The sequence below is a fragment of the Delphinapterus leucas genome, chromosome 10 (assembly GCF_059928025.1).
Source record: "Delphinapterus leucas isolate spDelLeu-1000000601 "Yukka" chromosome 10, BTC_Dleu_Yukka2, whole genome shotgun sequence".
NCBI classification, from domain to species: domain Eukaryota; kingdom Metazoa; phylum Chordata; class Mammalia; order Artiodactyla; family Monodontidae; genus Delphinapterus; species Delphinapterus leucas.
In genome coordinates, this window is record NC_143138.1 from 39,439,432 (window position 1) to 39,466,192 (window position 26,761).

The following is a 26,761-nucleotide window of genomic DNA, read 5'->3' on the forward strand; positions in this document are numbered from 1 at the left end:
TTGGAGCACCTCCCCTTTTTTTCTACCTGTCTGAATTCTGAAGTATCTCTCAGGGCCTGTTGCCATCTCACCTCCTCCTTGGTGCCCACCTGGACTACTTTACCCCTTGGTAGGATCTCCTGCTTCTGAACTCCAAAAATGTGTGTTTTCTATCCCTTTTGTGATTCCAAACACCCCCTGCCTCTGTACCATCTGCCCAGCGACATGGCAGAGGTCATGGCTTTCACTCTTTGGTTTCTCCCCCATTATGCCTTGGATAAAGCGATTGCTCAATTAATATGTGTTTGTTTGTGGCTTCTCAAGGGCTGGCCATGGACCAAATTAGAGAATCTCAGTTGATGGAAGAGGCTGAATCTAAGGACCCATTCAGAGCTTGAATTCCTGCCAAAAGGTGTCTGGCTTCAGCTTACATGCCTCTAGTTACAGAGACCTCACTACTTCTTGGGGCAACTCATTTCGTCTCCTGATAGCTCTGACCCCAAGAAAGTTCTTTCTCATTTTGAACTAATACCTGCCACCTCTGGCTTTCCCCACCCTACTCCCAGCTAGACCACAAAACTATTTCAGTCCCCTTGCCTCAAAACTACCCTTCAGATATTTCAAGGCAGCCATCTCCTACCTCTGCAGTATTTTCTTTTCCATGGGGAAACACCTTTTGTCCTAACCCCTGGTGCTCCAATGCTTCGATGACCATGGACTTCAACCTCATGCTGAGCCTCTCCCCAGACCCTTGCTGAACTCATTCTCCTGACAAAATTTCCCCTCTTTTGGATCAAAATGGATGTCATAACCTTTGAGATGGGGCTTGCCTCTATGTGGTAATTTGAGATGTCTTAAAGGAAGGAGCCCACTTTCTCACCAGGTTAAAACAAAAAGGGGATTAGGAGATGCCAGCCAGCTGCTTTGTCTATTTCCTGTTCGTCTTGGAGCAGCCCTACCTGCTCCTGAGGAGGTAGCCAGCAAATCTGGTAACTGCTTCTACATGTTAGTGAAGGACTGGCTTTCCATACATCTCAACTGCTGTCTCGTAGGTAATTTATGTGCGTTTTAATATAGGTATTTCAGAGGGAATACCAAATGTTTTAAACCAAAGGGGTGACTCATGGTGGCATTTCAGGCTGGTGAGATATTGTGTGACAAGTGAGTCCTGTGTTGCCTGGCCTGCCTCTCCCCTGATCCTCTTGTGGGTGATGGAGAACCTCCAAGCCCAAGTACATTTGCATTAGGACCAGCCACTTCTCAAGGGGTTGCCCCTTCCAGCTCCCAGCCCCCATAAACTGCGTCGATTATTGGAACTTATGCTTTGCTGCCTTGTATAGTTCACTATCTTTCTTAAGTATCTGTGTCTTGTAGCAAATGAAGAACTCCTTGAGGAAAATGACAGGGATCTTAACATATTCTTATCGATGTTCCGTTTCTTAATCATGGTGATGCTTACACAAATGTATGCATTTATTGAAACTCATCAAACTGTATGCTTAAAATGGTTGCATTTTGTTGTTTGTGAATTATACTTGGATGAAAGTGGTTTTTAAAAAATGTGTTCATGTCCCTTACAGAGTCTAGAGCCGCATCCTGCTCACACCTGGGTTCATGTGCATCTGTGGATTGATTTGCTGAGTGAAGCTGTACCTAGAGCTATAGCCAAGAGCCATCTTAGCTTGTGTACCCAACCACCAGCTTGACATGGCTCCTCAAACAGCGTGGCTGAAGTAACACTCTGCATTCTCTGGCCTTGCCTCCAGCCTGGTCCTTCTACCCAGTGAGTCAGGCCCAAATCAAGGAGACACACTCGATTCCTCACCCAGCCTATCTTGCAGGATTGCTTCAATATGACCGTTACCATCACTAGTATTGCTACATTACAGGTCCCTCATATACCAGCTGCCTCACCAGTCTTGCCAGTTGCTCACTTTGAGAGTTGAAGGCTTCTCCCTGAACCCTTGAATAGTGAGGGCAGCACTGTTACCCAACGTTGATTCACCAGACCGTGGCTGTTGCTCGGGGCCTCCCAGCCACCCTGTTCCAGAAGCCATGTGTCCGTTGTCCTGCCTAATGGGCTACTGCCCCTGGGCCAAGGTTCTAATCACCTAGCCTGAGTTAGGGCTTAAGGTGTCTGGGGCCCTTGGATGCTGGGCCCTGCTCTACCCAAGTGCCTGGCTTCTTTTTCTTGTCCTGCGCTCATGAGTGTGTCCTTAGAAAGGAAGATAATAGCTGCCTGTTGGTAGCAGGATGGGGTGATTTCTGTTTGCCTCTTTATGTTTTCCGGTCTATTCTAATGATTCCCGAGTGAGTGTGTCTATCTTGGCTACCAGACTGCAAGTTCCCTGAGGGCAGGGTCTGAGTCCTACCCCTCTTCATTACCCTCTACTCCTAGCTGTGTGCCTGCCATATATTTGGTGTTCGATAAACATTTATGGACTGATTGATGAGTTTGATTTCATGAAAACTATGGGGGAGATGTCCTGCACTCATCCAACAGTATCAGGTGTTGGAGAGGCTGCGGAGAGACCAGAAGGCTTCTATGGAGTGTGACTTGATCCAACCGTCTTGGAGAGCTATTTGGCAATACCTTGTCAAGTGGAAAATGCCCACCAAAGTCTTTACTCTGGAGACACTGTCTCTTGCATGTGCATAAGAATGTTCATGGCAGTGCTGTATGGAATCACAAAAAGGTAGAGGTGACCTGTATGTCCTTCCACAGTGGACATTGTGCTGGTCACAATGGACTATATACAGCACAGAATCTATCACAGCTTCACTCATCGATGTGGATGACTATCTGAAACATAAAGTAGATCAAAAAAGAAAATTGCAGATGGATATGTACAGTATGATACCACTTATATGGCCTTAAAATAAATGTAAAACAATACTATATATTGTTAGTTATGTACACTAGGTCTCAGGACAGGCTGAGTGGGGCTCAGGGCACAGTTCACCCCTCTGCAAAGGATATAAATAATATGTATATAGTAAGATATAGCGATATTTGATAAACATCAAATTCAGGATAATGGTCACCTTGGTGGGTAGGTGCGGGGGGAGAGCAGAGAGAGGTATTTGAGTCAGGTACACAGAGGGTTTCACCAGTTTTGGCAAAGTGATATTTTCTAGGTTGGGTGGTGGCGAGTATATGGTGTTTGTGATGTAATTCTTTATTTTGTGGTCATCATTACTGTTGTTCACCAGACATTTGTGGCTCCTTCTCTTCTAAGCACGTAGTAGGATTGCAATTTCTGGTTCTCTGTGGCTGGGAGGGACCCTGTGACCAGCTCTGGCCAATGAGTTGTGAGCTAGACCATTAAATTACCTTTTTGAGACCCTCCAGATTTCTCTTTTGCTTCTGACAATGTTTGAGATGTTGGCTGTTTCATTAGCCTGGGTTCCTGAGTGATTTCAGTGAGCAGAGGCCTCTGCTCATCCTTGAAGGACATGTAGCAGAAGGAGGAAGCAGCAAATAGCAGAAGCAGAAGCAGAAGTGTGTTAAGCCAGTGAGTTACTGGGGTTGTTTGTTACTGCAGCAACATCTAGACTATTCTGACTGATACATACCTTTTAGTGTGCCTAAATATTTCAATTTAAAAATGAAATGATAGGACTCCCTGGCAGTCCAGTGCAAGACTCCACACTTTCATTGCCAGAGACATGGGTTAGGTCCCTCGTCAGGGAACTAAGATCCCACATGCCGTGTGCTGCGGCCGAAACAAAACAAACAAACAAAATGAAATAAGGGGAAACATCCATGCCTTTTGGGCAAGTGCCAAAATTTGACAAGAGAAGGAAGCATAGGAGAGAAGACCTGCAACGTTTCATTTCCATTGCTGTTCCTTTAAAATAATTAAAAAAAAGCCATTTCCTAATATCCTTTTTTTTTTTAAAGACTTTTAAAATATTAATTTATTTATTTTCGGCTGTGTTGTGTCTTCGTTGCAGCGCGCAGGGGCTACTCTTCGTTTCATTGCGCGGGCTTCTCATTGCGGTGGCTTCTCGCTGCGGAGCACGGGCTCTAGGCACGTGGGCTCAGTAGTTGTGGCTTGCAGGCTCTAGAGCGCAGGCTCAGTAGTTGTGGCACACGGGCTTAGTTGCTCCGCGGCATGTGGGATCTTCCTGGACCAGGGCTCGAACCCGTGTCCCCTGCATTGGCAGCGGATTCTTAACCACTGCGCCACCAGGGAAGCCCCTCAAGTGGTGACAATAGATAAGCTCAGCAATGAATCAGGGAGGCTTGAGGCTGTAGTGCCCCTGGCATTTCATTACACCTTCCTTAGAAACCCATTTAGCGCCACTGTGCTTTCCCTTGGCCAGGCCTCAGCTTCAGGAAACAAGCCCAGCCATTGCTGGGTATTAGACACCTGCAAGGCAGACTTGGCTTGGCACATTCTCCAGGCTTCCGAGTCCATCCCCCCACCCTCCCCACTCCCCTAAGCTGCAGGAACCTCAGCCAGAGCAGATACATGAGATCAGAGCAGACAGGATGTGAGGAGGTTCTCGCCTTAGGTGCCTGGCAAGAAAGGGAGCCCAGGCTCCCAGGAGTTTGGGGCCAGATAGCTCTGTCACACACAGTCTGGAGCCCACTTTCAACATGAGCCTCCTGCCTTCTGGCCTCTGCCTCCAGAGGAAGTGTTCCTGGATTACCTTGACTAGAGGGGAGGGGAGAAGGAGCTGCAGGGAATACTTGGATTTCTATGGTGCTTTTCTTCCTAAAGCTTCAAAAGATTTTCCCTTCTCTGATCTCCTGTGGCCTCCCCCAGAAACAGGGCAAGGAGAGGAAGATCCTCTCATTTCCCAGTCCAGGTGAGGAAATGGGAGCCCAGAGAGGGTAAGCAAATGGCCTGCGGTCACAGAGCAGGACAAGGATATGATTCTGGTGGGCGAGGGTGTCGTCTTCAGCGCCATATGCCCCACCCTGGTCCTAGGCGCATCCTGCTGGGCTGGCTGATCTCTCTGTGTGGGCAGCAGCTTCTGTGCTCTCAAAGTTTCCCTTGCAGAGGGGTGAGCTGGGCCCTGTGTCCCCACTCAGCCTGTCCCGTGGCCTGAGCACTGAGGGGGAGGAGGCTCCAGGAGAGGCTAAGGTCAGCCTCCTGCCCACAGAACAGTGACGAGAGGTTGGCCGCGAGCCCTGTGGTCCTGTCACTGGGAGGTCAGGCCCGGGAGGCTGCCAGAACACCAGGGCTGAAGAAGGTCCAGATAACGCAACTGGGGCAGCCTCTGTGGGTGGAAATGACATTTCTTGGCTTTAAATAGCTCCATCTCCCTGGAGCCCCAGAGCCTCAGCGGGGCTATTAATTCCTGGACTCCAAGGGCTGCACGGCCCCGTCATTCTGTTTGCACAAGCTGTGTAAGATCTCGAGCATTTTTCCTGCCGCCCATCTCCCCACCTCCCTTCAGTTTTCCTGCGCAATTTCAACAAGGGGTTAGTTTATTTCTAGTAACGGGCCTGGGTTTTGAGCTGATCACATACATATTTTGTCCTTCTTACAAGTGACACGGCTCAAGTCAGCAAACTATTGAGGGTTTTCTTTGTAAGCTGTTGTCTCCTACAATGAAAGGTAATGTGTATACACGTGAAAGGCGAAAGTAGAGGCCATATCTACGCAGGTATGTATGTGTATACCAAGTAAATTAATCAGTCGTTTAATCATTCAACCAATATATTAATCCCCCACATACTTGTCTGAGTGCCTACTATGTTTCAGGCACTGTGCTGGTTCTGGTTACACAGGGTAAACGAGAGTCCTAACTGATTAAACTGTTACCACCTCCGTGCCTGCCGCTAGGGGTGTCTCCTAGTTGGGCATCCCAGTCACTAGATCCATGTGTCTCTGAATCCTGCTCATCATCACCAAACCCCAGCTTGTGCCATGCTGAGAATGATGAAGGGAGAAGACAGGTGGATACAGCAGGTACCCGATGTAGAAAATTGACAGGTCATGGTGGCTGATTGGCTGGAGATATATGAATCGGTGACAATTCCAAAGTATTCAGCCTAAGGACAGGGAGAATTGGAGAATGGCAAAGACAGATGCTTGGACTTGGGAGGGGCCATTTGCCTCAGTTAGGAATTGTATCTGATTGCTGATAAAAATCCATTCACAGTGGCCTAAGCACAGGGGGTTTCTTCTCTCACATAAAAGCCCACAGCTCTGGGACTTCCCTGGTGGCGCAGTGGTTAAGAATCTGCCTTCCAATGCAGGGGACATGGGTTCGAGCCCTGCTCTGGCTCGATCCCACATGCCGTGGAGCAGCTAAGCTGGTGCGCCACAACTACTGAGCCTGCGCTCTAGAGCCTGCGAGCCACAACTACTGAAGCCCGTGCGCCTAGAGCCCGTGCTCCGCAACAAGAGAAGCCCCCGCAGTGAGAAGCCCGCACACCGCAACGACAGCAACGAAGACGGAACACAGCCAAAAACAAACAAACAAATAAATAAATTTATATTTAAAAAACAGTCCACAGCTCTAGGGCTAGTGCAGCAGCTGCATAGTCACTGGGATCCTTCCGTCTTTCTGCTCTGTCATCCTCATGTTCTCCTCATGGCCTGAAATAGCTACTGGAGTTCCACTCATTACATCTGAATTCCAGAAAGAAAGAAAGAAGAAGGATAGAAAGACAAACCGGGTATGTGCTCTCCACCCTTTTAAGGAACCTACCTAGAAATCCTCTGTCACCCTCCACTTGCCTCTCATTAACCAAAACTTAGTCACATGGCGACACCAAGCTTCAAGAGGGACATGGAAATGTAATTTTTTAGGAGGGTGTGTTGCCCAGGGCTCTGTTACTAGTGAAGGAGGGAAGGACTGACACTGGGAAGCAACCAACAGTTTTTGGATGGCTTGAATAGATACGTGCTGACTTGAATTGAGTCAGGAGGAAAGATAAGGAACTGTGTTTGGGGGCATGAAGAGTTTGCAGTGAGGATAAAACATCCTATTCGAAACAGAGGAGTGGAACAGATGTGAAGGGAGGACTGAATACGTAGGTTCTCTGGTCAGCCACAGAGCGGTAAGAAAACCATGGCTCAAGTGAAAGCCCATGGCTGAGCCTGGGTCAAGAATACAACATGGGGGAAAAAGGAGAAAGAGCAGCTTGCAGAAGAAAAAAATTACAGAACATTTGTCAGTTCTCATTGTGTGATTTCATCCTGGCTCACCCGGCCTCCCAGTCAGTCTGTAGAGCCACACAATACAGCAGGTACTCGATGTAGAAAACTGACAGGTCATGGTGGCTGACTGGCTGGAGATATATGAATCGGTGACAATTCAGCACCTGTTAAATCCAGCTGAATGGTTCTCTCCTGTGCCCAGTTTGAGCCTTTCAAGGACACCCACAGGGAAGACACCTCTACCTGCTCCTCCTCACGCAGGTGCACCCTGCTCAGACCTGGCTGACATTAAGACCTCGTTGGGGAATTCTGGAAATGAAGAGTGGGGGCCTGCCCTGTAAAGAGGGAGCAGGGGCATGGGAGGGGACTCTCCTCTTGCTATGTAAACCCTCAAGAAGTTTCTCCTAGAGGATTTAGATCAGTGGTTCTCAACCATGGGCAGTTTTGCCCTGCAGGGGACATTTGGCCAGGTCTGAGAACATTTTTGATTGTTATGACTGGGGGAGTAGGGTGTGCTATTGACATTTAGTGGGTAGAGGCCACAGATACTGCTAAACAGCCAACAAAGCACAGGACAGAGCCCCCCCAACAAAGAATTATCCTATCTAAAACATGAAGAGTGACGAGGTTGCAAAACCTTGGTTTATGTGAGTCTGATTACTGGGCCCACAGGCAACAAATAATCTCAGGTTCACCCAGACCCATGCAATGTTGATTGACATTCAAGCTAACCCTAGGCCTCTGAAAGGCCTACTTAACCACCATAGGAAAGACTAAAGCTATGCTTATCATAATTGACTACCATTTATTGACGATCTACTACACCCCAGGTTCTTTACATAAATTATTGCCAAGCATTTCAGCAATTATGAAAAAGTTTGTGGCATAATCATCATTATCCCTGTTTCACAGATGAACTAACTGAGGCTCAGGCGGGGTTAGGTGACTCAATATCTCACAGCTAGTAAATGACCCCAAAGCCCACTCACTTTCCATTCCCCACGTGACTTATATTTGTTACAATCCTATTACTACATGTATCTGCTTATGGTCTCATCTGTTGAAAGCTCATAATTGGATGTGACAAATGAGGGAACTCTTTACTAACTAGACCATTCCATTAACCATAGCACATCCTTCTCGAGCTATTCTGGGCAAACGGGAATTTCTGTGCTTAAAAGATATCAAGATGGGGCTTCCCTGGTGGTGCAGTGGTTGAGAGTCCGCCTGCCGATGCAGGGGACATGCGTTTGTGCCCCAGTCCGGGAAGATCCCACATGCCGTGGAGCAGCTAGGCCCGTGAGCCACGGCCACTGAGCCTGCGCGTCTGGAGCCTGTGCTCCGCAATGGGAGAGGCCACAACAGTGAGAGGCCCGCGTACCACAAAAAAAAAAAAAAAAAAAAAAAGATATCAAGATGTAACAGGAGGATGCAGTTTTTGGAAAAGCAAAGCTAAGTGGCCACCACGCAGTTGAAGATACACTCAAGTTCATTAAGGAGTTAAGCAAGTACAAATTAAATTAATGGGGGGATACCTCAGGGTGGTCCCAGGCAACTGGTAGAAATCACCAAGCACTGTACCACCTATTACTTCTGGGTGTGGGGAAAAGGGCATCCTCATTCATTGTTGGTGGGGACATGAGCTGTTAGATCTTTTGCAAAAGCAGTCTGCAGTATCTTCTAAAATTAAACCCAGGGACAGTTCAACCCAGCAATCCCACTTCTGGGCACATGTAGGTGGGTCACAGGAGTTTTATCACACTGTGGCTCAGAGCAGCAAAAAGCTGGAAGCAGGCGATGACTGTCAGAAGGGGGTGGCTTGATAAATTAATAAAGGTGAGTTTTATTGTATGTAAATAATAGTCATAATAATTTTTAAAAGATTGCTATACAACCACTACAGTTCCTATGATAATAGAAAAATATGTTTAACAAGATGCCATTTATATGCATTTGTGTATATGTAAATATATAGAGAGATATTTGCATAGGCTTATATGAACATGGAGAAAAGTATAGAAAGGTTCTTTCTAGGTTCTTAGCATGGGTTTCCTGGGGATGGAGATGCTGCTGGGGCGGGGACCAATGAAGACTTAAGAAAAAAGGAAAACAAAAGAAAAAAGAACAGACTTTAACGTAATGTGTGATATGACCAAATGTATGCACTTATGCAACATTTATGAATGTGGAGGTACGTATACATTTAATTTAAAATTAAAAAAACGTTAATTCTGCAACGGGCCGAGCCGGGGAGGAGGCAAGGGTCTCCCGCCGCCGAGCTCTCGGCTCGCGCTCCCCGGGGGCTGGCGGCGGAGGCTGCGCGTTCCCGGGCGGTGAGCGGGGGCGTGCCCGACTGGTCCCGGCGCCTGCGGGCGCGTTGCGCCTGCACCTCGTCGCGGCGCGGAATCCCTCACCTGGAGGGAAGCAGACGCCGGCTGCCCGCCCGCCCGCCCGGGAGACCGCACGGGGATTTTCCAGTGGGGGCGGAGGCTCCTGAAAGGCTCCTTGTCGGCCGGCGAGGCTCAGGGACAGCGGGGACAGCGAGGCCTGGGGGTGGGGAGACCCCAGCTGGTCACCGCGAGGGCTGCGCCTCGGATCTCCTGGCCGCATGTCAGCCCTGAAGCTCAGCGAGAGGCCGGAAGCCCCTATTCAGCGCAGAGGCGAGTATTACCAGCAAGGGGGGCTGGGACCTCACGCCCAGCTCGCCACAGAATTTGCGCACAGAATTTGTGCCTCATTTTAGAGGCCAGTAGTGGCTTGGACCCGCCCTGGGAGTTGTTCGTGTTTGTGGCTCCTCCTCCCTGGGGCCCAACACCGTGTCTGGCACTTTACAGGGCCTTCAGCAGGCAATATTAGGGAAGACCCCCCCTGACTCCCGGGCTCCATAGCCATATACTCCCTCCAGAGCCCTGGGAGCATTCCTGTACCCTCAGCATCCCACCTGATGGGCTTGAGCATTATGCTTCTCTCAGCCTGTGTCCTGCGCCTGCACCTCCACCCCACCCCGGGGCTGCCTGGAGGACAGGGACGTAACAGACAAGTTTGACCACTTGCTGCCCAACACAGGGTAGGTGTCTTTCACCAAAATTTACTGTGGCAGGGCAGAGAAAGAGGACATATGAGTCAAGGGGTTCTCTCCATTTTCTTTGAATGAGAATCTAATTAGGTCTTAGATATTCCGTTGTCTTTACCAAGAGAGAAACTTAGAAATGTAGCCTGAGCTCTGAGCCTGGTGGCAGGAGGGTTGAGATGTGACAAAACTTGTAGCGAAAGAAGGGAAGGAAGGAAGGACGGGAGGGAGGAAGGAAGAAAGAAAGAAAAAGAAAACTGGAGCACAAAGTTTAAAGGTTGAGTCAAGGGGGCCAAGAAGCCTCCCCTGTTCCCTTGCCCTGGGTTGTTTGCCAGGAGAAAGGAAAATGCTTCCAGAAAGCCCAAATTGGGGTTTAGTGGCTCCAAGGGAAAATTTTTCTACCTGGAACTAAAGCAAGAACTAGGCTGCAAACCAAAATCTTCTAACTTCCTCTGTTGCCAGAGAATTGCAAGAGAGAAGCAGCAGGGAGGTGGGGGACGGGGGGGGATGGAAAGAACCCTGGACTTGGGGTCAAGGTCTGGATTTGAGCTGTGGTCTCAGCCACTTAGATCGGCCCCTTAGCCTTGGGGCTTGACTTCTCTGAACCTCGGTTTCCTCATCCCTAGTCTAATAATAATAATCCCATTTCATTCACATGACACTCTACTAATAGATGGATGACTACCTATCTCAGTTCCCTATATGCAGCAGGTCCTCAGCTAAAGGGTGCAGGTCAAAAAGATACTTGCATGGCAATGTTCACTGCAGCATTATTTACAACAGCCAAGGATGGAAACAACCCAGATGTCCATCAATAGATGAATGGATAAACAAAACTTGGTATATCCATACAGTGGAATATTATTCAGCCATCAAAAGGATGAAATTCTGATCCATGCTACAACACGGATGAACCTTGAAAATATTATATCAAGTGAAAGAAGTCAGGCACGAAAGGATAAGTACTGTATGATTCCACTTATATGCGGTACCTAGAGTAGACAAATTCCTAGAGACAGAAAGTGGAACAGAAGTTACCAGGGGCTGAGGAGAGGGGAAATGGGTAGTCACTGCTTAATGGGTACGGATTTTCTGTTTGGGATGATGAAAACATTTTGGAAACAGATAGTGGTGATGGTTGAACAGCAGTGTGATGGTAATTAATGCCGATGAGTTATGCACTTTAACCACAATAAAAATCTTTTTTTGTTTTGTTTTTGTTTTTTTGGCTGCGCTGGGTCTTCATTGTGGTGTGCGGGCTCTTTGTGGCACGCGGGCTTCTCTATTTGTGGTGTGCGGGCTCAGTAGTTGCAGCACGCAGGCCCAGTTGCCCCACAGTATGTGGGATCTTAGTTCCCTGACCAGGGATCGAACCCACATCCCCCGCACTGGAAGGCGGATTCTCAACCACTGGACCACCAGGGAAGTCCCCACAATAAAAATCTTTAAAAGGGGGGTGGGATCCCGATTGTGAAAAGAAAGTTCTGCTTTTAGCAGCATTTTTGTGATAGCTCCCAACTGGACACAGCCCAAATATCCATCTGCAGTAGAATGGATGAAGTGTTGTCTATTCATATACTAGAATGCTAGGCAGTCTTGAGAATAAACGACAACCACACACAACAATCTGGGTGGATCTGACAGATGTGATGTTGAGTGAAAGAAGCCGGACACGAAAGAGAATGTCCTGTGCGATTCCATTTATGCAAAGTTCAAAAACAGGCAAAACGAATCTATGGTGCTAGAGGTCAGGATGGGGTTCCCGGTGGGGAGTAATTATTGGAGGGAGCACAGGGGGCTTCTGGGGGCTGGCAGTGTTCTTGTTAACTGATCTAGATGCTGTTACCTGGATGTGCTCACTTTGGGAAAATTCTCCAGGCTGTTTTACACTTATCATGTGTTTTCTTTTCTGTATATATGTTTGCTTCAACAAAACATTGTTTTTTTAAAAATTCTTGTTCATGTCTTGAATGGTGAATAGGAATGGTGAACTAGAAAGTCAAGCTACAGAAGCCTGATTTATACGCTTAATCTGTACCAAGCCAGAGAGACTATGAAACCAGATTTAAAATTCTCTACGCTGCTTGCAATTTGTACTGCTTCCACCCCCGTGAGCTGTAACCAATTAGTTTTGAAATCTAAATAGCTGACTTTCGACATCTCACACTGCCAAGGACCTGGAGGGGAAGGGGGTGCACCCCAGCACCAAGAAAAGGCCCTTATCCTCAAGCTCACAGCCCCTGGAGCAGAATCCACCATCCCCCTGGGCTTGCAGGTAGACAGTAGGCATCCAGCAAATACTTGTGGAGGGACTGTGTCATAAAAATTCTTCAAGTGCACCCCTGGGATCCCACTGCCCTCGACATCAGGGAAGGGCTGTTGGCAGGGAGCTGCCTGCAAGGACTTAGGGCCTTGGGGTCTAGAGAAGAGGTTGTCCCTTCCTCCAACATCGGGAGTCCACCTCCCAGCTGCCCTACTGGACGCTGTGGGGAGAGCTGATGCAAAACATTTGACTTGTCCCTGGCTGACCCAAGTCGACTCCTGACACCAAACAACCTGGCAGTTGGGGTCTGGGGGAGAGGATAATTTATATTTTTGCTTGGTGACAAATTGCTAAATAATAGATCTGGCTGGGGTTTCGGTTTGTCCCCCAGCAGCTTCACCAATGTGTTGGCCTGTTGACTCAATCAGCAAGTTATTTTGGCCCTGTGGGGACCCAGAACTTGGTTTCCGCTCCGGGAGGCCTTCCCCTCTCTCCTGGGTGTTTGGGCTTCCCCCAGGTGTCATGTTTGTTTGCCTGCCTGTCTGGGGCCCTGAGGGTTGAAGGAGGCAGCATGGGCCTTTGCCAGACTCCAGATTTTCACATGGCCTGGGGCACATGGCCCTAGGGAAACAGACTCCTGCTTGCAGGGGTATTTCTCCTGCACAGCTAGTGAAGCAGCCACCGTATCTCCTTCCTCTTTCTATTTGTCCCAGTAAATGCTGTCCTCCCTCTCCTTCCAGCCCTCTCTGCCTGTCTCTCCACAGAAAATAGCCAGCCACTCTTAGTATTGATGACAGCAGTAGCAGCAACATAACCCCTTATGTGGGAATAGTGCTTTATGGTTTATGAGGCCCTTTCACAGCATCATGTCATTTGACCCTCCCCTAGCCCTCTGTTTGGGGCTGAGGCTCAGGAAGGTTTTGGGATTTACCCAAGGCCATGGACTCATAAAGGTCAGAGCATATCTTTTGATTTCTGATCCCATTTTCTCGCCTCTAACCCAAGAAGCCCCCTTGCTTTTGGAGACTGGGGCAGAGGCTGTTAGCTGCCACCCTAAATCCATTCCCCTTTCTTCCTTAGCAATAGAACCTCCATTTTATTCAAGGTAGCATAGTGCCCAGGCAAAAGAAACATTCCTAGCCTCACTTGCAGCTGTGATTTGTAAGCAGGAACTTCAGGAAAACTCCTTAAAAAGGGGGCGTGGACCCTTTTTACCTTATCTCACTGCCTGGAATTCAGAGATAATGGCTGGAGCTCAGCAGCCATTCTGGATAATGAGGTAATCTGGAGGATAAAAGCGATGTACTACGACAGTGAAGTAGAAATATAGAGGGGTCCCGAGTCTCAGATGACCAGAGAACTACTATGCCAGCCCGGACTTCCTACCTCTAGACTTCTTTTACATGAGAGAGAAATAAGTTTCTATTTTGTTTAAGCCACTGCTGTATGGTTTTCTGTTGAATCACTCCTGATTCAGGTACCCCATTTCTGGTGATACACAGTCTCTCCTGCACCCCTTCCTGCTTACTCATTTTGAATGCAGAGGGCTCTCTCCTCATGGTTCTCAGCTCTCATAGTTTGTATATGCTGAGCCTGGGTCATGAGAGCTATCCCAGGCAGGTATCTCTCTGGGTCTCTTGAACCTGCTGAGAGTTCTAGAGAATAATCACATTATAGAGTTTCTTCTGTTAGTTCCTATAGCCAAGTGAAACTACTGAAGGGGGAGAACACATGAAAATTCCAAGCTCACAGCAATTTGCCTAGATTGGATCCTTCTGAGGGCAAGTTTACAAACATACTTCCAGCTACCCTTCATCCTCCCAGGCTTCCAGAGGGTGGGACAGAGAGTTCATCATTTAGGGCCTACTTCTCATCTGCACCCCTGTCCCCAGAGAGCAGCAGAGTCCATGCATTCATGATCCCTGTCATGTGAATCCCTACCAGTAAAACATTTTGAGCATATACCCCTAATAGATGCATGTTTGTTGACTTAAGAATTATAGGGCTTCCCTGGTGGCGCAGTGGTTGAGAGTCCGCCTGCCGATGCAGGGGACACGGGTTCGTGCCCCGGTCCGGGAAGATCCCACATGTAGCGGAGCGGCTGGGCCCGTGAGCCATGGCCGCTGAGCCTGCGCGTCCGGAGCCTGTGCTCTGCAATGGGAGAGGCCACAACAGTGAGAGGCCCGCGTACAGAAAAAAAAAAAAAAAAGGAATTATAGACTCCCTCCTGTTAGTCCACACATGTGGGGCTGCACGTAACTGAAAGCCCAGGCAACAGTGGCTGACTTGAGCACCTTGACTGGTCAGGCCGGGTGGGCTCTGCGTGGTGCATCAGGTCGCGGATGTCATTAAGGGCCGGGTTCTGTCTGGCTTTCTGAAGCTCCTCCATCCTTATTGCGTAGGCTTTTGTTCTCAAGTCTGTCCCTTCAAGGTCATGTGTTAAAATTGTGTCTTCCTTCTCAGAAAGGGGGACAGGGGCAGTGCCAGCCTGCCAAGCTCTGGCACCTGTCCCCTTTTTGAGAAGCAAAATGTCTTTTCCAGAAACCTCTGGTGAACGTGTTCTTATGCCTCATTGTCCAGCATTGGGTCGCATGGCTTCATGGGTCACAAGGAGTCTGGGAAGTCATCAGGTAACAAGGGAAAATGGGGGTGGGAATGGAATGGCTGTTGGGTGACCACCCCATGAGGTCTGCAATGCATGTGTATTACTGGGCTAATGTATTAGGTATATGATAAGACCTACGTTAAAAATAGGGATTTTAAAAGCATGAGATAAGAAGTAGACATTCTAATGTTACTTCCCACACAGTTCCTGGGGCACAAGCACCCACTTTGGAAACCACTGGTGTAGCATAAAAGTTACAGTCTCTGGAGCCAGAAGGATCTGAGTTTAAATCCTGTCTCTGCTATTTATTAGCTGCAACCTTGGCAAACTCCTTAATCTTGTCAAACCTCACTTTCCTCATTTGCAAAATGGGGGTGGGAGTAGAACCCACCTGCGTTTTGTAACAGTGCTGGGTACCTTTTAAGAGAACAGTAAATATTAGATGTCTCCCTTTAATAACAGCTTCCCATTTATGGGCAAGGGATGGTGGTGGGGAGAGTTAAAATAGTGAAAGTATTGAAAGCGATGGTAAGTCCTCAACATCTTAATAATGTCCATCATTTACGTGTCCAGGTGCTTTTCATTTCTATAACAACAAACGACACATTCTGAGGATTCCTACCAGGGCTAGAGCACAGGACCAGGGTCCTGCCAGTATTTTCCTAGCATTGCCACTACCTGCTGTAAGCCCCTGATCCCATGGTTTTGCTCTCTTGGCCTCAGTTTTCTCAGCTGGAATCTGGGAAGTTTGGGCTAGAAGGTGCCAAGCCTGTCCCTTATCCTTCGGTTTAGGATATCCCCTTTGTCAGTCCCGACTCCTGTGACATCTCTCTGCCTGGTCTCTCACCACTCCCACTCTCCTCCCCAAGCCCCCTGGACTTGATTTCTGAGGTCCTGCCCCTTGTGGCTTGCCTTCCCTTTCCCTGGCCTGTTCACCCATCAGTTCCCCCGCCTCTGGTAACTCTGCCCATTTGAAGGTGCTCTCTATCCCAGTATCCTATGAGATTCCACTGTCTCTCTAGGGAGGAGGCGGCATGGAGGTCTGGTCTCTGCTAGAGATGAGAGCCGGTTTCAGAATTTTTCCTCCCAGAAAGATTCAGAGCACTTTCAGCGTGCAAGGACTTGTCCTAAGGGCTTCATATGTTTTAACACACATAACACTAGGAGGTAGCTCCTCTTATTATCATCATCATCATCAATCATTCCCACTTTTAAAATGAGGGGAATGGGGCACAGAGAGGTTAAGTACCTTGCCCAAGGTCACACAGATGGTAAGGGGCATAGCTGCATGTTTGCCCAGGCACTCTGGCTCTAAAGCCCATGCTCTTAACCACTATGTTGGACAATATCTAATTAATTTCTTTGTCTCTTGTGACTTTGGGCAAGTTATCTAACCTTGTCATTTTTGTAAATGTGGAACCATTTGAGAGTACATTGCAGACATCATGTCGCTTCACCCTAAATATTTCAGCGTGCCTCTACCTGACATTTCTCTATGTAACCTCAGCACCTCGTCAACTCAGGAAATTTGACACTGATACAAAACTGTCATCTAATATAATGTTTATTTGCAAAATGTCCCTGTCTCAGTAATGCCCTTTGTAGCTTTTCTTTTTTCAATATAGAGTCCAGTCAAGTACCACACATTGTATTTAGTTATAATGTTTTAAAAACTTTTTAAATTGAGATATAATTCACATACTAAAAAATTCACCCTTTTAAAGTGTATAATTCAGAGGGTTTTTAGTATATTCACAAAGTTGTGCGACTATTACTACTTTGTAATTCCAGAAAATTTTCATCGTCCCCAAAAGAAACCCTGTACCCATTAGCAGTCACTTCCCATTCCCCTGTAGCAACCACTAATCTATTTTCCGTCTCTGGGGATTTGTCTATTCTGGACATTTCATATAAATGGAATCATACAATCTGTGGCCTTTTGTGTCTTGCTTCTTTCACTTAGCACAGTGTTTTCAAGGCTCATCTGTGTGATAGCCTGGATCAGAACTTCATTCCTTTTGAAGGTTGATATTCCATTGTATGGATATACCACATTTTGTTTATCCATTCATCTGTTGATGGACGCTTGGGTTGTTTCCACTTGTTGGCTATTACGAACATTTTGGGGGTCCAAGCTGTTGTTTTGCAGAATGTCCCTCCATTTGGATTGTCTGATTAGTTTCAGGTTCACTGCATCTATTTTCGTAGCCTAACAAATGGCTTTCTCTGCTGAGCTCAGCCATGGCCACCGTCTCTGCCCAGCTGTGTCTCTGGCAGGTGGAACAGCCTGTTGAAGGCAGGGCTCCTCGCCTCCCCAACAAAGCAGTGCTGTGCTCATTCCCTGCCCTCGGTCCCTGCCACTGCCCTCCCTGCCCTGTGGGCACAGAACCTCAGAGCTATTTCAGGCCCTTTGGTGGTACACCTGGCCTGGGAAAATCTGAGGTCCTGGCGGCTAGACACAACTGCCTTCCTTAGAGGCGTGAAGGTCATTCCTTGGGCTTGGCTTCTTTGGTCTGGTGGCCCAGCCCCTTGCTTCTGGTTTCCACCAACCCCCAGCAGTCAACCCCTGGCAACTAGCATGAGGGAGCAGAATACACATCACTGGGATGGGCTTCCTGTTGACATGCGCCAGCTTGTGGCAACGGGTGTGGTTAAGGCTCAAAAGAGCATCTATCTAAAAATGGGCCCTTTCTGCTCAATGAATTCGGAGCACATGTGTCTTTGAGTCATTGCTGTTTCCTTCATACCGGCAAAAGTGACCTTTCTTCCCCTGCTGGTTTCCTCTGAACAGCCCCAGGAGTCCCACAGCTATGAAAATCTGGAGTCTCTTCCCTCCTGGACCTCTTCCCTAGATTAACAGCTCAGCTTTCCTGGCAAAATCCACAGGGTGGCTGGGACTGCTGCTCCATAGCTCTTTGGTTTTTTGTTAGAGCAGGACGAGGCAGGGCTTTTGGATCACTTTCTGATTTGCTGTATGGCTTTGAACAAGCCACTTGACCACTCTGTTCTCCTGTTTTTCCACTTGGAAATTAGAGAATGGATGAGGCCATTCTTTGCAGCATTTCTCCACAGACTGAGGTTTGTTTATGGGTGAGACAATGGAGCAAGTGACGGAGATAGGGTGAATCTCCTTCCTTGGAGAAGCGGACATTTAACAATAGGTCAGATCCGCATTTGGCCATCCTGGCAGAAGTGGTTATGGAAAGAGCATGAGCTTCAGGGCCAGCTATTCCTAAGGCCAAAACTTCTCTCTCTGTATCCTACTTGCGGTGTGGCCTCGGGCAAGTTAATCTCTCTGACCCTCTGTTTCATGGGGATAATAGTAGTTTTTCCAGGAGTTGATGGAGAGATTAAAGGGGGTGACGTCTGGAAAGTGCTGAGGATAGTTTCTAGTATGTTGCAGAAGCCCAATAAACCATTGATATTGAGAAAGTACAGTCAAACAGGGTAGCAGTGGGATAGTTCCTTAGGATATATCCAAGTCCTTACTCCTCTCTGTTGGCCAGTTTCTCATGCTGAGTTTTAAGACAGGTAAGTTAGTGTTGTTGGGTGAATACCCTGAAATTTTTACTGTGGTATCTTCCCTGGTAATTAAGGCCCCTTAACTCTCACCCTCCTTTTTGCTCAGCCCAGTTTTTACCTCCTTGGAAAACAGAACCAATCAGAAATGGGTTGCAAGAGGTCCCAAGTTATCTCAAGGAAAACCAGAAGAAAGTTGAGATGCTGCAGGGCGAGGCTGTGAACCCCACCTGTGGGGCCCCAGCTCCCTGGGAGGCTTGTGGGTTCCAGCCTCCCTGGTGGCATGGCTCTGGGTGGGCCACCCAGGGGGTGAGATTTCAGGGCTGCCCAGCCACAAATCCTCTCTGTCTTGTGAGCTAATTCTTGATAGTCCTCGAAGTCCATTGACCTAAAGCTTTGATCCCTGCTGGAGAGAGATCCACCTGGGAAAAGATATAATTTAAACCTCTTCAATCATGTGATCCTCAGCGTATGTGCCTATAGCAGAAGTTGCTGGTTGTCCCCCCGTTTTGTTGCCCTCCATCTTCATTTTGTAATAGAACCCCCAGCATCTGGCTGCCCAGTCACACCAGTGTTTCTCAACCATGGCGCTTTTAAACATTTTGGGCTGGGTGATTCCTGTTGGAGAGGCTATTCTGTGCATTGTAAGACATTTAGCAGCATCCCTGGCCTCTACCCCCCCCGCCCCCCCGTAGACATTGCCAAGTGTCCCCTGGGGGTAGGGGCAAAATCTCCCCTGTTGAGAACTCCCTTGCAGTAGAGACTACATCTCCTAGCCTCCCTTGCAGCTAGGTGTGGCCATGTGATGCTGTTCTGGCCAATGACACGTGACTTGGAACACCAGAGGTGTCCACGTGAGCAACTGCCAGTTTTCCTTAAAGGGGAACGTGGGTGCTTTGCTTTCTTTCTCCCCTTCCTACTGGCTAGAGTGAGAGTACAGTTGGGAGGTGGAAGCTGAAGGTCAAGGTGGCAGAGAAGCTACAGAGAAGGAGCCTGGGAGCCGCCATATCCGCCCTGTCGCTTATGCTTAAACTGCTGTGTGTGAGAGAAATAACCTTCTGCCTTGTCGGAGCCACTGTCATTCTGGCCTTTGCAACAACCTTCAAACTATATCCTAACTGACATAAGTCATTTGTCACCTCCTTTCCTGACTGCAGAGTATGAGGGAGGAAGTGAGAACATGAAAACAGGAATAAAGGAATCAATGACTAAACCTGCCTCTATGGAACCTCCTCTAAGTTCTAGGCACTGTGGCAGGGGTTTTCATGAACACCGCTTTTATTTAGTTAGTTCTCCGGGTGACTCTACAGGAGAGGCAGTATTATCCCTGTGTTGCCGTAAGAGAAAGCCAAGGCTCAGAGTGGTTGAGTGACTTGCCCATATCACACAGTCAGCCAGGGACAGAACCATGATTCAGTTCTAGGCTTGAAAGACCCCACCCCCATTGCATGCTGCTCCTTTGATTGAGAAACTTTGCAGACACGAAGCTCCAGTAAGGACGCCACTGCCTTCAGGATAACCTGTCACACAAAGCCCTGTTCCTGTCTCCACACAACACTTTGTCTACTCCCCTCACACCCCATGTTCAGCTTTGCTCGTCTCCAAGTGGTCTCCAGGCTTGCCGGCTCTTTCCTGCCTCTATATCTTTACTCAGGCAAAGCTTGCTCAGCCCCCTTGGGCTGGGATGCCTTTAACATCCTTCCGAATCCCTAGCCCCTAAATCTGCTGACTCAGAGCCCTTCGGTAGGACCCGGCTCAGACATCGCCTCCTCCAAGAAGCCTTCCTTGACTATACCCTTCTCAGTCAGACCAGGTCCCTCTCCTGTGTGCTCCCCCCACACCTGTACCACCTATGATGGCACCTACCATTGTGTGAGGTGTAGGCTCCTTGAGGGCAGAACTCTGTCTCCTCTGTCTCTTCACAGATCAACGTGATGTCTGAAACACAGTTATTTATTCAAGGACGGGGAGGGAGGGAGGAATGCTAGAATGCTGTCAAATGAGAGAACCGGCTCACAATTTATTCAGCCCTGTATGTGTCCACAGTTGCTAGTTACTGTGAAGAGTTTCACAGAGAGGAAATGTGCTGGGTTTGGTCCTCAAAGAGCTAAGACTCTGAGAGGAAGCTGAGAAGAAGTCAAACAGGAAACATACAAAAAGATAAACAATGGACATTGTACCTGTAGATTGTCTATGGAGTGGGTCCCCCGAGGCCCCCAGCAGGCTCTGGGCTCTCTTCACCCCATCAATCCCTAGGAACGCCGGCTCATTCTAACAGCAGTCTGAGCAAGACATAATTAGGAAGAACGATCGGCTGCCTGAGAGCTGCACCCTGAGATTCCAAGGCTGAAAAGGAAGACCAGATCTCCCTGCCTCCCTGACCTGACTCACCCAGTTTGTGGGAATTATGTCCTGTTGTCCTGCTGTGGCGGACTGGCTGGCGTTTAGGACTGGGGAGCCCTTCTCTAGCCCTCAACTCCTGAGAAGCTTCCCCAGAGACCGGGAATGTGTAGGGGGATGTGTAAGAGGGGACCCCTTCCTCAGATGCTCTGAAAGCTCGCAGAGCACCTGGAGAGCCAGAGGACAGGCCGGACACCTCGGAGCATGCAGCCAGGCCTGCCCCATGGTGGGGGGCCACTCATCAGTCCCGTGGGCGCTCCAGTGGCCTCCGATCAGTGGGTTTGGAAGTCTGGGCAAGAAGCCCAGCTATGAGTCCACCCTTTGCCAGAAGAGCCTTCCTTTCTGCCCAGGCGAGGGAGGGTGGCAACCTGGCCTCACTGGCAGGATCAGCCCTGAGGGTGGACGGGAATGACAGATGTCCTGATGATGGTGGTGGCGAGGACAGTGATGACGTACCAGTCAGCAGCTGTTCGAAGCACTTATTTAATCCTCACAAGCACCTCATGAGATTGAGTCTCACAGGTTTTACCCTAGTCATTATCCAAGTGATCTTAAAGGCATTTTCCAGGGCAATACGCTCCCACAGAAGCTCCTGCCCTGTGTGTCCTTGGGCAGGTCCCTTCGCCTGTCAGCCAGACATCAGCCCTGATGAGACTAGCGTTGTAAGACCAACAATGCAGCCGCGCTTTGAAGAGGCTGTGGGTATTAACCAGGCTTAGCTGTTATTCCTCGCATCCTTAGCTGGCCTGGCCTGCGTGCAGACGCCAGGGCCCGCCAGCCTTCTCCAGGGAGGGAGCCTGATTCTTCCACTTGTGCATTGTCCTTTCTGCTTCTGTTTCTCCTCACTGACCACCCACCATTTTTTTTTTTTTTTTGCGGTACGTGGGCCTCTCACTGTTGTGGCCTCTCCCGTTGCGGAGCACAGGCTCCAGACACGCAGGCTCAGCGGCCATGGCTCACGGGCGCAGCCGCTCCGCGGCATGTGGGATCTTCCCGGACCGGGGCACGAACCCGCGTCCCCTGCATCGGCAGGCGGACTCTCAACCACTGCGCCACCAGGGAAGCCCCACCACCTACCATTTTGTACAGCCCGAGGAGGGCCTGGCCAGTGTGGACAAGGGTCCCAGCACTGATTCTGCCCCTCACCAGCCACATGACCTCAGGCAAGTTGCTTCTCCTGTCTGCCTCATCTGGAAAACAAGGGGGTCAGGACTGAACTACCCCTTTGAGCACTAACATCCTAATGTCCTGTGATCAAAGGCCAGGGGAAGGGCTGGAGGACCCAGACGGGAAAGCTCAGCCCCAGCTCAGCTTCCCATGTTAATGGCTTTGCCGAAAGGAGGCCCCTGGCCATGGAAGCTGCTTTATCAAAATGTGTTCCAGCTCACTTAGATTACACTTCACTCCGCTGAACTTCAAAAGGGGCACAAGGGCTCCTCTGCAGACAATTGCCGGCGGAACGTCAACACAGCCAGTCAGGCTTGAAGGGGTCACCTCACTGGGCAGCTGGGCAGGCTTTTACGGACCCTAGATGGGAGAAAGAAAAAGGAGGCAGGCTGAAGCCTCACGTGGTTGAGGCTTTATGGTTTTCTCATGGTTATCGTCTTCCCCTGTTCTCCAAATCTCAGATCCAAAGAGAGAGTCCTGATGGGCCAGGAAGATAGGCAGCCTCTGAGAGAATGAAATATAATCTGAGGAGCTGCAAGCCTCATGCTTAGAGGGAGGGAACAAAGCAAACTTGTGAGAGGGACAGCTTATGGGTGACGCCTGTTAGCAGCTTTGTGTGTGAACAGGGGACATGGGTATTAGTTGATGATAAAAGTTACTCATGTGATGCAGCTTCCAGAGAAACTAAAGCCTTGGTGCTGCATTTAGAAGTTGAAGAAAAGCAAGAATATTGTTACCATTTATAAGTGCTAAGAGTGCTAGACACTGGACCTAGCCAGTTGTATGGATTATCTCATCTCATCCTCACAATACCCAATGAAGTAGATACTATCATGATCTCTCTATATTTCCAGTGAGCAAACTGAAGTTCACAGAGGTTAAGTGACTTGCCCATGGCCACACAGCAGATAAAAGGCAGAGGCGGGCTTCAACCTTGGGTCCCTCCACCTATTTTGCCGCCAAAACAACATCATGTGAGGAACCATCCAAAGAGCAGTGGCTGTTGAGTCTTCAACTATTTTCAAGGATGTGAGGGAGAAGGGGGATCGGACGTGCCCTGCATTGGGGCATTGGGAGGAACTAAGACTGAAGGGTGAGCAGAAACCTTCTTCCACTCAATGCAAAAAAGACGTTTTCAGCAGCCAGTTGTCTTGAGACGGCAGGTACCATAAGGAGTAGTGATTTTCTTTGATATTGGGGGTTATGCATAACCACCTGGCAGGGAGGCAAGCCAGTGGATTCAGTAGGTGGTTGAATGAAGGCCCTGCTACTAACCCTGAGATTTTGGCAGATTCAAGGGCTGAGGGGCTGGGTCAAGCAGACACACCTTGGTCTCTGGTGTCCAAAAAGTCACATCATATAAAGGATTCCTCCAGGTGTTACTGGAGGTACCCCGTAGTGGGTGGCCTCAGGCTAAGCTGAGAACGAACCTGGCTTGAAAGAACACTCACCTCAAGGTCAGGAGACCTGGTCTTCTGACTTCAACTTTTAGCTCTGTGCCCTTGGGCAAGTCACTTGACCTCTCTGGCCCTTGGTTTCTTCACCGGTGAAAATGAGCTTGGATCGGATCAGTTCTGTGGTCCTGAGACATAAACAGATGTTACAGGTGAACTTGGGACGACACAAACCCTCTGTGTCGTAGTGTTGGAGAAACAGAGCAGTAGAAGGCAGGCTGAGGATGACCCCATGGCAGCCTTCTGAGGAAAGGAGGTCCTCTTAATGGGATGAGCTAAGCGGTCCTGGCTTGGAGGTCAGGACTCAGGATCTGGGCTGGTGGCCCAAACTTGAAGTCAGCCCTTGCATTTTTATCATAGAGGAAGCGGGAGAAACGCACTCAGCAGACAAAACAAACACAGAAAGGTGAGTTGTTGGTGAAGGTGTGTGTTTTGTCTGCTGAGCTCTTTCCTGCACAGAGACCCATCATACAGGATTGGGGAGGCCCTGGGAAGAGAGAGGAGGGGGCACAGGCAATGCAGCTCCCAAAGCGCTGTCTGTGCTTTGCAGTTAATGCCCCGACAGTCTTTGTTATTGTGAATGAGGTAGAACTCCCCCAGTGTCTGCTTTTTGAACTGAGGAAAACCTGAGTTCGAATCCCAACTCTTGCCACTCACTAGCTGGGTGATTTGGGGCAATTCACTTAACTTAGGATGTCCATTTATGACTTGTTATCCAAATGGAGGCATTTTTGAGAATGGAGGGGAAAGCTATTATTAATTATGCTGGGACAACAGCATAAACTGAGACTATTTGGAGCAAAAATGGGACACCCTGCCTGCCTTCGCCAAGGCCATTTCCACATTGATGAAACGGCCACTGTGATACTCACATGCATGTGCTTCACGTGGCTGGGCTGAAGGTGCAGGGAACGGACACAGCATTTAGTGGGTGCTCAGGAAGAGAAGGCTCCATGCTGACCTTTCCCTCTTCTCGCATTCCGTGTGTCTAAAAAAAGGCTCTGAGACAGGGCTAACTGGGGTCCCAGAGAAGCTGTGCTAGGGCCTCCTTCAAATCTGTGTGTGCTTTCCTGGAGGGCCGGTGCCCAAAGCCAGCTAGGACTTGGGCCTCCCTTTGGGATCTGTTTGCCTTTTCATCAACACAGACACAGGGTTTTTCTTGGCTAGGCCCCTCTGCTCACAGCTCAGGGATTGTACCTTGAAGCATTCAGTCCCAAGTGATATGAATCAGGATCTACCAGGAAGTTTGTTTTCCAAGGCCTTAGTCAACATGTGGGTGTGGAAACACCAACCAATTTCAATGTAGAGTCAACTCCTTTTTAAATAGGGACTTTCACATTAGTCAGACTTTTCAAAACAACATAATGTTTAAACAAAATTCCATTTCCACTTTTCCATCACCAGCAGCAGTTGCTGAAGAAACAGAGGCTTCCCCAACCCATGTCTTAGCTGGTTCCCTTACTATGTCAGAGCCTGGGCTATGATGTCACATGCTGGGGGTGTGAAATCACCCTTACTAGGGTCTCAGTTTCCCCTTCTGGCTCTTCACGTGGACTCGGACTGCTTCGGCCAGTGTCTTCTTTTGCTTCGTTCTGATTCTTTGGTCTGTTGATTGCCTGGAATAGCAGCAATCCAGCTCACACTTTCCGAGATACCTCCCCCTTAAGCCCCGGCACAATCCCAGGAGTTCCCATATTTCAGTATGTGAAGCTCATAGCTCAGACTGCCGCTGAGGTACTGCCGTTGAGGTACCAGGATTTGGCATGAAATACCTTCAGCAGAGACTCATGGGACCCAAACGTGGTCACCCTGAGCAGGCTCAGGCTTTCACCTTACCGAAACCTGAAGGTTGGCTGGGTACACACACACCTGGCATCTTCCCATGGCCCTGGGCCCCCGTCAGTGTCTACTTTGATCCCTTCCGTCCTGGCTCCTACATTCCCAGGGCCTGTCCTGTGTCACATCCCCATGCAGCTAGCTCTCTTTGCTGGTTTGGCAAATCAGGCAAAGTCCGAGAACTCCTCAACCTGTTGGTTGTGTACTCCAGAGCTCTACTAAGCGTAACACGTAGTATTTCACTTCACGAGCAATGCTCTAGCTTGTGTTCAGAACTTGGGCCTCATGTAAATAGCTGAGTAACCCCTCTGTGCCTCAGTTTTGTCACTTGTAGAATGGGGATGATAACAGTAGCTCCTCTCTCACTGGATTGGTGTGAGAGCTCAGTGAGCTCATGAGTATAAAGTGCTCCATTGCCATTGGCCATTGTTACGATAAATCTTCATCACCACCCTATGAGAGGGGGACTCTGTTTATCCCCATGGGCAGATGAGGAACTGAGATTTGGAAAGGTTAAGTAAGTTGCCCAAGCTGTGTGTTAGAAAGATGGGCAATAAGCATGCTTTGGGAAGTCTGGGGCCCTGCTCTCGGTGACATGAGAGTCCGGGTTAAATCCCAATTCAGTTGCTTTCGCATATGTTTGGAGAGACCAATGTGTCAGGCCCTGTGCCAGGAGCCAGCAGGTAGCTCCACCCGGTGTTCAGCCCAACCCGTGCGGGCCAGCTCTGGACTAGGCACAGTTAATCTCCTGCCATCCCCCCTGGCTTCACCTGGCTCCTTAAAACCAGACACGTTACTTAGCATCTGCAGAGAATGTCTTTCATCTTCAAAGGATTCCCGAAGCACCAACCAATTAATGCTTACAACACCCTCATCTCGTGGACAAATATTTATCCTCACTTCATACCCAGGAAAACTAAGGCATAGAGAGGAGAACAGACGGGGTGGGAAGAGGAAGAGTGAGTGACAGAGCTAAGCAGAGAATTCCGGAGCCCCAGACCCTGCTGACTGCCCAGTCCATCTGGGGGCTGCAGGGAAATTCTTCCCATAATATCTTTTTTTTTTTTTTAAATGGAAGCAGAACCTTTTGCAAGTTCAGAAGATTTAGATTTCTTTAATAGTAACCTCCAGGAAATACATTAAAAACACATTCTATCCGTTACAAATCTTAATGTCACCAGCCAGGGATGAGGGAATTAATGCCGGACCCAAAAATACATATAGTCAGCAACTCCAGGGCAAGGGCAGAGACGATTTATAGAGTGCGAGATCTGGATGTCTGGAGCAGGCAGGCCGAGCTCAGCGGCGAAATTGAAACAGGGCTGTTTTCAGATGGGGCTGAGG

At 48.9% G+C, this 26,761-nt stretch overlaps 1 long non-coding RNA gene and 1 pseudogene across 2 annotated transcripts in view; one reads left to right on the forward strand and one right to left on the reverse strand.

Annotated features, from left to right (window-relative positions):
- Positions 1-4,432: 4,432 nt before the first annotated feature.
- LOC149748215 (uncharacterized) lies at positions 4,433-24,800 on the reverse strand. Its single transcript, XR_016394464.1, has 3 exons — positions 24,454-24,800; positions 23,579-23,709; positions 4,433-22,487 (listed from the first exon to the last, which is right to left on the reverse strand). It is a non-coding gene; the product is annotated as an uncharacterized LOC149748215 (long non-coding RNA).
- Positions 8,334-26,761, forward strand: part of LOC149748216 (uncharacterized) — a 41,828-nt pseudogene continuing 23,400 nt past the window's right edge. Inside the window, exon 1 of the transcript XR_016394461.1 lies at positions 8,334-15,066. The product of XR_016394461.1 is annotated as an uncharacterized LOC149748216 (transcript). The remainder of the gene's footprint in view (positions 15,067-26,761) is intronic.